General features: G+C 38.1%; 1 pseudogene; it reads left to right on the forward strand.

Moving 5' to 3' along the window:
* Positions 1–10,988: 10,988 nt before the first annotated feature.
* On the forward strand, positions 10,989–11,950 carry LOC129670917 (voltage-dependent anion-selective channel protein 1-like; annotated as a pseudogene).
* Positions 11,951–12,372: the final 422 nt, after the last annotated feature.

Genomic DNA, 12,372 nt, shown 5'->3' on the forward strand with positions numbered 1-12,372 from the left:
ACTGGGAGAATGAGGTCCTCTAAATCAACTGAGCAAAGCTCATAGGAGCTTTCAGAAACCTAAACAGCAAGCACAGGGCCTGCATGGGTCTGCACCAGAGTGTATGAGTATTAGGACTTTTTGTTTAGTGGAATGTACAGGACATCTGAGTGTGTGAATGTGTGGTTCTCTGACTCTTGTGTCTTCTCTTAGCATTTTTGGATTGCTTTGCACATATTTTATTTGATGGTGTTTGTTTTCAGTTACTATACTTTATTTTGTTATGTTTGTTATCTTAGAAGTCTGTTCTTTTCTAATGAGAGATAGAAAACGAGTGAATACAGATGACAGTGCCTATGGGAGGAACCTGGAGGAGTAGAGGGAGGTGAAACTGATCAAGATAATTGCATAAGAAACGAAACTATTTTTTATTAGTTAAATTTTATTAACTCTGTATCCTAGCTGTATCCCACTCCCTCATTCCCCCCAAACCCTCCTTTCCTCCCTCATCTCCTCCCTGCCCCTTTCCAAGTCCACTGATTGGGGAGGACCTCCTCCTCTTTCATCTGACCCTGTTTTATCAGGTATTTTCAGGACTGGCTGCAAAGTCTTCCTCTGTGGCCTAGCAGGACTGTTCCTCCCTTGGGGGGTGGGGAGGTCAAAGACCCTGCCATTGACTTCCTGTCAGAAATAGTCCCTGTTCCCCTTACTATAGGAAACCAATTGGTTACTGAGCTACCACAGGCTTCATTCGAGCAGAGGTTCTAGGTTATATCCATTTATGGTCCTTGGTGGAGTGTCAGTCTCAGAAAAGACACCTGTGCCCAGATATATTTGGTCCTTGTGGAGCTCCTATCCTTTCCATGTCATACAAACTCCCCTTTCTTTCATATGATTCCCTACACTCTGCCGAACGTTTGGTTATGAGTCTTAGCATCTGCTTTGATACACTGCAAAACGACAGCCTACAGACTGGGAAAGGATCTTCAGCAACCCTATATCTGACAGAGGGCAGATATCCAGAATGTATAAAGAACTGAAGAACTTAAAAAGCAATAAATCAAGTAATCCAATTAAAAAATGGGGTACAGAGCTAAACAGAGAATTCTCTGTAGAGGCACACAGAATGGCAGAAAAACACTTAAAGAGATGCTCAACATCCTTAGCCATCAGTGAGATACAAATCAAAATGACCATGAAATTTCACCTTACACCCATCAAAATGGCTAAAATAAAATCTCAAATGACAACACATGCTGGAGAGGTTGTGAAGAAAGGGGAACCCTTCTCCATTGCTTGGTGGGAATGTAAACTGGTACAACCACTTTGGAAGTCTGGCACTTTCTCAGACAATTAGGAATAGTGCTTCCTCAAGATCCATCTATGCCACTCCTAGGCATATACCCAAAATTTTCTCAAGTACACAACAAGGACATTTGCTCAACCATGTTTGTAACAGCTTTATTTGTAATAGCCAGAACCTGGAAACAACACAAATGTCTCTCATGGGGGAATGGATACAGAAACTGTGGCACTTTTACACAATAGAATACTACTCAGCAATCAAAAATGAGGAAATAATTTGCAGGCAAATGGTGGGATCTATAAAAGATCATTCTGAGTGAGGTATCACAGAAGGAGAAAGACACACATGGTATATACTCACTCATATAGCCCTATAATATATGATAAACATAATGAAATCTATATACCTAAAGAAGATAAAGAAGAAAGAGGACCCAGGGTAAGATGATCAATCCTCATTCAGAAAGACTAATGGGAAGTGCATTCGACATAGGAGAAAACAAGTAACAGGACAGGAGCCCATGGCAGAGGGCCCCTGAAGGACTCTACCTAGCAGTTTGTTGATTTTTATCTATCTCCGCTCAGAATTTATAAGGCTGAAACTTCTTCCTGTATCTGAAGGTGGGTAAATTCTTATAAATATTTTATAACTACTCTAGAGTCCATTAGATTGTCTTGCAAATTAAATTATTTAATTTACTTTTGTTGAGAAAAATAGCAAGTGTTTTGTTAAGTATAAAGTGAATAGGATTATGAAGGGACTGGTGAGAAGTACAATTTCGGTTCAGGATTAGATGAAAGTAGCAGCTGCCTGAAGCTTGTCATGTCACCCTGTAGTTACAGCTCTTTCCTACATTTCATGGGGGAGTATTCTAGGACTATATTAACTCTGTCTGGGTATAGTAAAAATTATATTATAAACATAGTTGCTTAAAACAGTGTTATAATTTACTGTTAAAATGGAAATATCTTTATTTTATTAATTTAAGGTAACACACTAAATAACAGTTTTCTTTGTGACATTTCATATATATGTTTTCACACCTCAATAATATGAATATTAAATTATTTTGAAAATTTTATTTTTACATGCTGTATTTGTATTATTAAATTTCTTCTTCCCAACTTCTGCAGTATCTCCCACTTTGTCCCCTGCTTGCTCTCAAGTGCATAACATCTATTTCCTTACTTTTTATTATTATCATTTTTATTACTATTTACATTGTATTAACTCTGTATCCCAGCTGTATCCCGCTCTCTCATTCCATCCCAATCCTATCCTCCCTCTCTCATCTCCTCCCTACCCCTTTCCAAGTCCACTACTTGGGGAGGACCTCCTCCCCTTTCATCTGACCCTATTTTATCAGGTATCTTTGTGACTGGCTGGAAAGTCCTCCTCTGTGGCCTAGCAGGACTGCTCCTCCCTTGGGGGATGGGGAGGTCAAAGAGCCTGCCACTGAGTTCCTGTCAGAAATAGTCACCGTTCTCCTTACTATGGGAAACCAATTGGTTACTGAGCTACCACGGGCAACATCCAAGCAAAGGTTCTAGTTATAGCCATACATGGTCCTTGGTGGAATGTCAGTCTCAGAAAAGACCCCTGTGTCCAGACATATTTGGTCCTTGTGGAGCTCCTATCCTTTCCACATCATACTAACTCCCTCTTCTTTCATATGATTCCCTGCATTCTGCTGAAGGTTTGGTTATGAGTCTTAGTATCTGCTTTGATACACTGCTAGGTAGAATCTTTCAGAAGCCGTCTGTGGTAGGCTCCCGTCCTATTACTTGTTTTCTCCTACATCCAATGCACATCCCATTTGTCTTTCTAAGTGAGGGTTGATCATCTTACCCCATGTTCTCTTTCTTGTTTATCTTCTTTAGGTGTATAGATTTCATTATTTTTATCATGTCTTATAGGTCTATATAAGTGAGTATATACCATGTGTGTCTTTTTCCTTCTGGGATACTTTACTCAGAATGATCTTTTCTAGATCCCACCATTTGCCTGCAAATTTCATGATTTCCCCATTTTTGATTGCTGAGTAGTATTCCGTTGTGTAAAAATACCACAATTTCTGTATCAATTCCTCCGTTGAGAGACATCTGAGTTGTTTCCAGGTTCTGGCTATTACAAATAAAGCTGCTACAAACATGGTTGAGCAAATGTCCTTGTTGTGTACTTGAGAAAATTTTGGGTATATGCCTAGCAGTGGTATAGCTGGATCTTTAGGAAACCCTATTCCTAATTGTCTGAGAATGTGCCATATTGACTTCTAAAGTGGTTGTACCAGTTTACATTCCCACCAAGCAATGGAGGATGGTTCCCCTTTCTCCACACCCTCTCCAGCATGTGTTGTCATTTGAGTTTTTGATTTTAGACATTTTTATGAGTTTAAGGTGAAATCTCATGGTCGTTTTCATTTGTATCTCCCTGATGGCTGAGGATGTTGAGCATCTCTTTAAGTGTTTCTCTGACATTTTATATTCCTCTGCAGAGAATTCTCTGTTTAGCTCCCATTTTTAATTGGTTTCCTTGATTATTGTTTTTTTAAGTTCTTTAGTTCTTTATATATTCTGGATATCAGCCCTCTGTCAGATATAGGGTTGGTGAGGTTCCTTTCCCAATTTGTAGGCTGTTGTTTTGTTCTGATGACAGTGTCTTTTGTTTTACAGAAGCTTTTCAGTTTCATGAGGTCTCATTTATTGATTGTTGCTCTTAGAGCCTGTGCTTTTGGTGTTCTGTGCAGGAAGTTGTCTTCTGTGCCAATGAGTTCTAGGCTCTTCCCCACTTTTTCTTCTAACAGATTTAGAGTACCAGGGTTTATGTTGAGGTATTTGATCCACTTGGACTTTAGTTTTGTTCAAAGTGATAAATAGGGATCTATTTTCATTTTTCTGCATGTAGACATCCAGTTGGATCAGCACCATTTGTTGAAGATGCTCTCTTTTTTCCATTGAATGGTTTTGGCTTCTTTGTAAAAAATCAGGTATTCATAGATGTGTAGGTTTATTTCTGGGTCTTCTATTTGGTTCCATTGATCCTCCGTTCTGTTTCTATGCTAATACCATGCAGTTTCTATTTCTATTGCTCTGTAGTACAGCTTGAGATCGGGGATGGAGATACCTCCAGATGATCTGTTGTTGTACAGGATCTTCTTGGAGATTCTGGGTTTTTTGTTTCTCCATATGAAGCTGGGAATCTTTTTTTCAAGGTCAGTAAAGAATTGTGTTGGTATTTTGATGGGAACTGCATTGAATCTGTAGATTGCTTTTGGCAGGATGACCATTTTCTCAATGTTAATCCTACCAATCCATGAGCCCGGGAGATCTTTCCATCTTCTGATATCTTTAATTTCTTTCTTCATAGACTTAAAGTTTTTTTTCAAAAAGGTCTTTCACTTGTGGTATATGGAGAGTGATTGTTACAGTTTTGGAACTTGGAAGTCTAGAATTTCAACATAATTTTACAATACAAAAGACTAAGGCTGTAATCCTTCATCATAATCCTTGGGAGAATTTGTATATTTGCTCTTTTCTGTTTCTTCAGGTTGCCTACATTACTTTATCACATCACTTATACCTACGATCACTACTGATTCTTTCCTTCTTCTTATAAGGACACTTGAGATTGTGTTGTTTTAGTCTTATAAGGTGATGCCCAGGTTGCAGGGGATTATAATGTAGACTTTTAGGGCTATCTTTCTGATCACTATATGGAGTGAGATGTTTAGACAACTATAGTTATCACCAAAAACAAAGAGAACACTATGTAGATCTTGCTTCAGCTTAGCAAACATCTGAATCTAGGTCACTGACCAAAACATTCGAACATTTCCTATGTGTCTTTATTGTTACTTCAAAAGGTTTTCCTTCCTTGACAGACATGTTATAAGGTCCTCCTACCCAACACATCTCATCAACGTCATCTGCACACATAGTAATCACCACTGCCTTTCTTCTCTTTAACTTTAGCCTGTAGTACTTGGGTTTCTGTTTCTATGGTCTTCTATCTGATAGCCTGCTTTATTGCTATAATCTCTTTCTTCAATCCTAAACTAATTATTCTGTTCTTTGCTTATAATTTTGAAACCCTATTTCCTGAGTATTTGTCTCTAATTATATCCTCATACATTTTCCTCAGTGCAATACCAGAACTAATCATAGTCTTATTATTATTACTTATTTAACATAGACATTGTTATCATGTTTCTCCTTACCCATAATGTCTTAATTGCTATCTTTATATTGATAATCACATTTAACATAATTTGAGTTGTTATTGAATGCTAGTACTGGAAGGTCTCTATGGAGGAAATAGTTATTTTTGTTGCTCTTCATGTTCTGAAAATTCAATTCTAATTTTTCTTGTTTAATTGAGATGTCTAGTCTATTAAACTTGTCAATTTTTGGCATCATCCCGCTTCTAATGTTTTGATCTTTTTATTTCTCATGCACCCCCTTTTCACAAGAGTTTCAAGGTGATGCTGTTTCATGTTTTACTTAAAAAGAAGACGGCTAGCTCCTGCCTTTGATTCTTTGTTTTTTCCTTCTGCCCTTCCTTCATTTCCCTTTAATTCGTTTTTTTCTTCTTTAATTCTATTATTTCTTTTTGTTTCCTGGTGACTAAAGAAAATGTTTACAGTTTAAATTTATTTGTAGTATAGAGTAAAAGACATCTTTTTCTTTTGTAAAATATTGCAGTTTTAATGTGGCATTTGGATGGAGATCTTGTGTTCAAGACTGAGCAGTGGAAATTTCTAGCAGTCTATGCCAGTTGGCTGACATTCTTCAGGTTACATGGCTGATTAAAGTGAGTAGGTTGAGAGTCTCAGCAGGGAACCTTCCTTAAAGTTATTGAAGTTCTAAACTCTGTTGTGATCTAACAAACCCTGGCTGAGCTTCTTCATTTTTATTGCTTTTTATTCCAAGCATAAAAGTAGCTGCCATATAGGTGTGGCAAAGAACTTAGAAAAAAAATGTGATTGTCAAATTGCCTATGGTAGAGATTTTAATATGTTTATCCTATATTATATTTCTAATATCCACTTGTAAGTAAGTATATACCATGTATGTTTTTCTGCTTCTGGGATACCTCACTCAGGATGACCTTTTCTAGTTCCCATCATTTGCATGCAAATTTCATGATTTCCTTGTATACCTAAAGAAGCTAAGGAAGAAGAAGGACCCTGAGTAAGATGATCAATCCTCACTTGGAAAGGCAAATAGGAGGGACATTGGAAGAGGGAGAAAACAAGGAACAAGACAGGAGCCTACCACAGATGGCTTCTGAAAGACCCTACCCAGCAAGATATCAAAGCAAATGCTGAGACACATAGCCAAACTTTGTGCAGAGTTCAGGGAATCTTATGAAAGAAGGGGGAAATAGAAAGACCTGGAGGGAGCAGAAACTCCACAAGGAGAGCAGCAGAACCAAAAAATCTGGGCCCAGGAGTCTTTTCTGAGACTGACATTGCAAACAAGAACCATGCATGGAGATAACCTAGAACCTCTGTACAGATATAGCCCATGACAGCTCAGTCTGCATGTGAGTTCCCTAGTGATGGGATCAGAGACTGTCTCTGACATGATCTCCATAGCTGGATTTTTGATCTCTCCCCTGAGGTGAGAGCGGCCTTACCAGGCCACAGAGGGAGACCATGCAACCAGTTCTGATGAGACCTTATAGTCAAGGGTCAGTGGGAAGGGAAAAAGGACCTTCTTTATCTGTGGACTAGGGGGAGGGCATGTGAGGAGAGGGGGGTCAGGAAATGATGAGGTAGGGGGTCATAGCAGGTATACAAAGTGAATAAACTATAATTAATAAAAATAAATTAATTAGCCCAGATGTCCCTCAGTGGAGGAAAGGATGCACAAATTGTGGTATATCTACAAAATGGAATATTACTCAGCAATAAAAAAACAAGGAAATCATGAAATTTGAAGGTAAATGGTGGGATCTGGAAAAGATCATCCTGAGTGAGCTATCCCAGAAGCAGAAAGATGCACATGGTATATACTCACTCATATAGACATATAATATAGGATAAACCTACTAAAATCTGTACACCTAAAGAAAGTAATCAAGAGGGAGGACTCTTGCTAAAATGCTCAATTCCTATCCTGAAAGGCAAAGAGGATGGACATCAGAAGAAGGAGAAATGAGGGAACAAGTCAGGAGCCTGACACAGAGGGCCTCTGAAAAGCTCTTCCCTTCCCTGCAGACTATCAATGTAGATGCTGAGACTTATGGGCAACCTTTGGGCAGAGTGCAGGGAATCTTAGGAAAGAAGTGGGAAACAGTAAGATCTGGAGAGGACAGGAACTCCACAAGGAGAGCAACAGAACCAAAAAATCTGAGTGCAGGGGTCTTTCCTGAGATTCCAACCAAGGACTATGCATGGAGATAACCTAAGACCCCTGCACAGATGTAGCCCATGGCAGTTCAGTATCCAAGTGGGTTCGATTGTAATAGAAACAGGGACTGTCTCTGACATGAACTGATTGGCCTACTCTTTAATTACTTCCCCCTGGGGGGAAACAGCATTACCAGGCCACAGAAGAAGACAATGCAGCCACTCCTGATGAGACTTAATTGACTAGGATCGGAAGGAAGGAAAAGAAAACTTTCCTTATCAGTGGATTTGGGGAAGGGCATGCATGCAGAGGGTGAAGGAAGGGAGGGATTGGGATGGGAGGAGGGAGAGAACCACAGGGGATGTACAAAGTGAATAAAGTGTAATTAATAAAAAATAAAAAAATTAATTAAAAAGAAAAAAATTAAAATGCTATGGGATCCAACTCTTTCCCGAATGTTCTGAACTATTTTTGTTTTCAGATTGAAATCCTCGTGGGATGTCTAGTTATAGTAGCAGTTAGAATCTCAGTGTATCATAGTTTTGGTACTTTGATCACAACAAGCAGAAACCTAAGTAAATATAGTACACATGCAGACACATATGTCTTAGGTTTTTTTTTAGTATACTTAGATTAAACAGACAATGAAGGACTTTGATAATATCAATAGCCTGTTATTCACCGTGTCCTTTCATGAGGTTCTGGAATAAAGATAGTTTTTCTAACTAGTACTAGATATCCAGTCAGCAGTGTATTTTCAGCTTTCCTTCCCTCTCATTCTCTGCATTTGCTTTTTCTGCTAAACTTATTCAGGTCTTGAAATTCCCAAATCAAGCATTCTACTTCCTATGGCATGGTCTTGTTTATGAGTAATCTATTTTTCCCTTCTCCTAAAGAATGTATCCTGTTTTTTCAGTGTGTATGTCTAGCTACAATATTGCTTCTCTATATAGACAGGTCTATAAATAATATTAGCCATATACAAGGTAACATGTGAGTATAGATTGTGTTATGAATCTCAAGCCTTAGTTTGCATTTACTTGAATACAAAGCAATCATTTGGATGTTTCCTGCAATATGCCAGGAACAGCAGTCCATTAAATATGGGGACTAATTAGATCATAGTTCTGGTGCCTCACTCATCTGTCTCCTCTTGTTTCCTTCCTCTCTATATGCTGTCCATTGTGTTTGTTCTGTAATTTGGGGGCTTCCTGAGATACTGCATGACACTGAAGAAGCCCTATGTATTCAGGCTTCCTTGGGACAACCTTTTATCCAATACAAGCTTAAGTTCAAATTTAGAGCATGAACTTGAGACATTCATTGGCACACTATAAACTTTGTCCTTATAAGTTTGAATATCTTCTACATTCGCTTGTCTTCTAGTACTGAATGCTTTTGGATTAATTTTCAGTCTCTAAGTAATAGTCTATTGTTCTTATCTCCTCACAAGTCTGGATGCTCTAGTGCTAGCCTATCATTTTACAAGTAAAATGGAACTTGTTTTGTTTCTTGTTATTAGCTATTATCATCAAATAAACATATTTTTCTATGTTTGGGTTCTGAAAATACATAAAGCTTTCCTCAGATTTTTTTTTGCCTTGGATACATATTGTTTTATTTTTAAACAATGATTCTCCCATGAGACCCATAGGTTGTTATATGTGCTTTTATACTTTAGCAAAATTTAAAAAATGGCTTCTAGATGCTACACAAAGAAAACACTGAATGTTGTGATGGTTTAATTTTTATCATCTCACTATAGCTATTTTTTTTTTTTTTACAAACTAAGAACAAGAGTGAATAGCTAAGGAAGGGGGTAACTAGTGCCAGGAAGGATTATTCTTAAGACATTATGAATACCACTTACCTTCTTTAAAATAAATATGTAAATAAGTTACCTATAATGAATACATAGCTGACTGGTGTTAGCAATTTTATGTTGAGGTGAACCATTTGCTACACACTTACTTTCTCAGGTCCTTAGATAACATGTAATACTGGTAGCTATTGATAGGTGTGACTGGTTCTGTTGTGGGAATTGAATTCAGTTTATTTCTGTGTAATGATAATTTTACACACTTTTCCTCCAAGAAATGAAACAAGGTATCGAGACTTTATTTATATTATTTATGTAATTATGTTAACCACACAAGACAGAATAAAAGCAATGGTATTCAATGTAAATTTCTGTGGTAATGTAAATATTCTATATATGTCTCATAAAATGTGATAACTTCTGTTTGTTTATGACCACCAGTTACTTAAAATATGAGTACTGATACAGTAAATTTAAAATAAATTTTAAATTTATTCTTTGAGAATCTCATATAATATGTTTTTAAACATATTTGTTCCCCTCTTCTAACTTCTGCCAGGTCTTCCTCCACCTCCCTACTAAATCTACTATAAGTTTGTTCTCTCTCTTTTTTAAAAAAAATATTTATTTTTTTTGTTTTAAATAAATACTTAATACATAGCCATATCTCCAATGATAAAACAACTGTTCTGAGTTTGGGAGAAATTAAATTTATAAAACTTTATAAGAAAAAATTATTTATTATACAGCATTTAATTATAAAGCTCTTTGAAGAGCTCACACCTGTGGCAAGTTTTGAAAAGTACTTCAGCTAAGACACAGTGCCAATATATACCTAGCCTATAACCTCAAAATCTTAATATGTGCCTATTGTGTAACATTAATTTACTCATCATAAACTTCCTCATTGCTGTTCCCTCCTACTTCCATCTCTACAATACCCTGACTATAGAACAGTGATTCGTTCACTACTAGAGGTGTCTCTGCCTACTACGGAACACTTGGCATCATCCTTTAAAAATTTTGGTTGCTGTACATGCTGGTGCATGCCTTTATTCCCAGCAATTGAGAGACAGAAGGAGGTGGCTTTCTGAGTAATGTAGATATCCTGCTCTGCAGACTGAGTTTTAGAACAGCCAGGACTACACGTAGAAACTCTGTCTCATCCTCCTCCCCCAGTTTTATTATTTATTTATTTACTCACTTACTTAATTTTGGGTTGTCTTTACAAAAGCTTGTTAATTGACATTGCATGTACAGGGCTCGGAGATGTTACTAAACATCCAAACACAGGTCAGACCCCTCCCCAATGATCCAGCCCCAGTGATGCTGGTGCAGAAGGTTTTATCAACTCTTGTAAAGTAGAACTTACTCCTACTGTATGATTTAACATCTCTTCCACTATAATTTTAAATAGATTTTGCTAAATAGCAGATAACAGAGTTAATTAGTTACCATTACCACCAAAATCATTAACTTTCGGTAGTAAAATAATAATTTGAGGATGTTTAAAGCACAAAATCAATTGCGAATGACAAAAATTAGTATACGGAACTGGCCTTTCAAATCTATGGATCAAACACCAGGGAATCACAGCAATTATATATTAATATTTGATCTGACCAGGCTGCTCGCTGCAATCTCCACCACAGCTGCTTCTGCTCCCACTGTCACCACCTCTGTTGATCTTGACCAGTCCACCAAGGATGTCGTCACCAAGGGGTACAGCTTTGGCTTAATAAACTCAATGTGAAAAGGAAGTCTGAAAATGGATTGTAATTTACCAGCTCAGGCTTTGCCAACCCAGAGACCACCAAAGTGAATGGCAGCCTGGAAACCAAGTCCGGGTGGACCGAGTATGTACTGTTGTTTACAGAGAAATGGAACACAGACAACACCCTGGGCACTGAGATCACTGTGGAAGACCAGCTCACTCATGGGCTGAGGCTGACCTTTCACTCATCCTTCTCGCCTAACATTAGGAAAAAAATGGTAAAATCAAGACAGGGTAAAAGAGGGAGCATATTAACCTAGGCTGTGATGTGAAATTTGACATTGCTGGGCCCTCGATCTGGGGCCTCTGATGCTTGGCTATGAAGGCTGGCTGGCTGACTATCAGATAAATTTTGAGATTGCGAAGTCTCAAGTGACCCAGAGCAACTTTGCAATTGGCTACAAGATGGACGAATTCCAGCTTTACACTAACATGAATGATGGGACAGAGTTTGGTGGTTCTATTTACCAGAAGGTGAACAAGAAGTTGGAGACAGATGTCAACTTCGCTTGGACAACAGAAATAGTAACACTCTCCTTGCAATTTCAACCAAGTATGCTAGCTTTCAGGCCAAAGTAAACAACTCTAGCCTGATTGGCTTAGGGTACACTCAGACCCTGAAGCCAGGTATCAAACTGAAGCTGTCAGCCCTGCTGGATGGCAAGAACGTCAATTCAGGTGGCCACAAGCTTGGTGTAGTACTGGAATTTCAAACATGAATGAATATTTTATGATCGTTAAATTTTAAACTATTTTGCAACATAGCTATCTTCAGAATTTAGTGTACCTTTTAATATTGTATGTTGGGGATGCAAGAATTGATAAATACCATGTTAGACCTCCAGACTAAGGATGACTCAGCTTTAAGGTGTTTACCATTTCAGAGGTACAGCAAAGACCCCATTCCAGACAGGGTCCTGTTAGCTGTAGGTGTGGGTTGGGGAAGAGCCAGACTCCAAGAGCAAGCTGGGAATGTGCGGGCCCTTTTGTAAGTCTGTATCCAATCCCCAGATGAAATTGTGACTTCCCAAACATTGAACCCTGGTGTCCCAATCCTAACTGCTGGGAAGCATGTGCACACCTATGTGAAAGGGATATTTTAGACAGATGGTCATGCCTTGTTCCCATCCAAACCCATCAG

This window comes from Psammomys obesus, unplaced genomic scaffold, assembly GCF_907164565.1.
Source record: "Psammomys obesus unplaced genomic scaffold, mPsaObe1.curated_primary_1811, whole genome shotgun sequence".
Classification (NCBI taxonomy): domain Eukaryota; kingdom Metazoa; phylum Chordata; class Mammalia; order Rodentia; family Muridae; genus Psammomys; species Psammomys obesus.